Source organism: Vanellus vanellus (genome assembly GCF_965231255.1).
Source record: "Vanellus vanellus genome assembly, chromosome: 31".
NCBI classification, from domain to species: domain Eukaryota; kingdom Metazoa; phylum Chordata; class Aves; order Charadriiformes; family Charadriidae; genus Vanellus; species Vanellus vanellus.
The window spans coordinates 578,731-580,474 of NC_138936.1; the positions used below are offsets into that span (position 1 = coordinate 578,731).

General features: G+C 49.0%; 1 protein-coding gene across 1 annotated transcript in view; it reads left to right on the forward strand.

Annotated features, from left to right (window-relative positions):
- FOSB (FosB proto-oncogene, AP-1 transcription factor subunit) overlaps positions 1 to 1,744 on the forward strand; it is a gene marked incomplete at both ends in the record, with an annotated part of 6,613 nt that overhangs the window by 577 nt on the left and 4,292 nt on the right. The window lies entirely within an intron of this gene.

The window sequence follows — 1,744 nt, forward strand, 5'->3', positions numbered from 1 at the left end:
CCCCCCAGGGAGAAAAAAAACACAAAAAAATTGACATTTTGCTTTTTTTAAGTTATTTCAGATGAGGCGCGGGGGGGGGGTTGTGTCCCCCCCTGGCTGCTCGGCTCGCCCGAAAAATTAAGCGAAAAGGAGAGAGAAAACACTAAAAAGTGAAGCGCAGGTGACAGTTTTCCACCCGGGGGGGGCGCAGGCGGAGGGGGGGGGAAACACACACACACCCGGGGGGGGGGGGGGCGATTCCGGGGAGGGGCAGCAGGTTTGGAACTGCCAAAAAATACAAAAAATCGGCGTTTCCCGCCCCCGCGGGGCCGGGGGGGCCCCTCCCCCTCTCTGCGCCAGCCCGCTCCCCCCCACCCCTTTTTTAACACCCCCCCCCCTTTTTAGCCCCCCCTTTTATTCCCCTCCTTTTTATTTTTGTTACCCCTTTTCCCCTCCCTTTTTATCCCCCCCCTTTTTTACCCCTTTTATTTATTTCCCCCCTTTTTATTTTTTCCCCCTTTTTATTTTTTCCCCCTTTTTATTTTTTCCCCCTTTTTATTTCCCCCCTTTTTATTTCCCCCTTTTTTTATTTTTATTTGCCCGGTTTTTCCCCTCCCTTTTTATCCCCCTTTTTTCCCCTTTTTATTTTTCCCCCTTTTTATTTTTCCCCCTTTTTATTTTTCCCCCTTTTTATTTTCCCCCTTTTTATTCCCCCCTTTTTATTTGTTCCTCCCTTTTAATTTTTTCCTCCCTTTTTACTTCTCTCCCCACTTTCCCCCCCCCTTTTTATTTCACCCCCTTTTTATTTTCTCCTTTTTTCCCATTTTTTATTTCCCCCCTTTTTTATTTTTCCTCCCCTTTATTCCCCCCTTTTTATTTCCCCCCTTTTTATTTTTTCCTCCCTTTATATCTTTTTTCCCCACTTTTCCCCCTTTTTATTTCCCCTTCCCCCCCTTTTTTCCCCCCTTTTTCCTGTTTATTTTCTCTCTTTATTCCCCCCTTTTTATTTTTCCCCCCTTTTTATTTTTCCCCCCTTTTTATTTTTCCCCCCCTTTTTTTCCCCCTTTTTATTTTTCCCCCTTTTTATTTATTTCCTCCCCTTTATTCCCCACCTTTTTGTTTTCCCCCTTTTATTTTTCCTCCCTTTTTACCTTTTATCCCCACTTTCCCCCCTTTTATTCCCCTCTTTTTTCCCTGTTTATTTATTTTCCCCCTTTTTATTTTCCCCCTTTTTATTTTCCCCCTTTTTATTTTCCCCCTTTTTATTTTCCCCCTTTTTATTTTCCCCCTCCTTTTTTTTCCCCTTTTTTTTCCCCTTTTTTTTCCCCCTTTTTTTTCCCCCTTTTTTTCCCCCTTTTTTTTTCCCCCTTTTTCCTCACCCCTTTTTTTTTCCCCCTTTTTTATTTTTTCCCCCTTTTTTATTTCTCCCCCCATTTTTACTTCCCCCCTTTTCTCCCCCCCCCCCCCCCCCGTTCGGAGGCAATAAGTTGACCCCCACTCAAGTGCCGGGGGGGCCCCCCCTCCCCTCCCCTCCCCCCCCCCCCCCCCCCCCCCGTGTCCGGCGCCGCCCGGGGGGGGGCGGGGGGGGACAGGGACGGGAGAGGGCCACTTTTGGGGCCAAACGCCGCCCGTTTGGGGCAGAGGCCGCGGGGGGGCAGCGGGAACGGGGGAAGAATGAGGGTTTTTTGGGGGGGGGGGGGTCACCCTCGGGCACAGCAACACCCCCCCCCCCCCCAAATCACCCCAAAACCCCCAAAACAGCAAT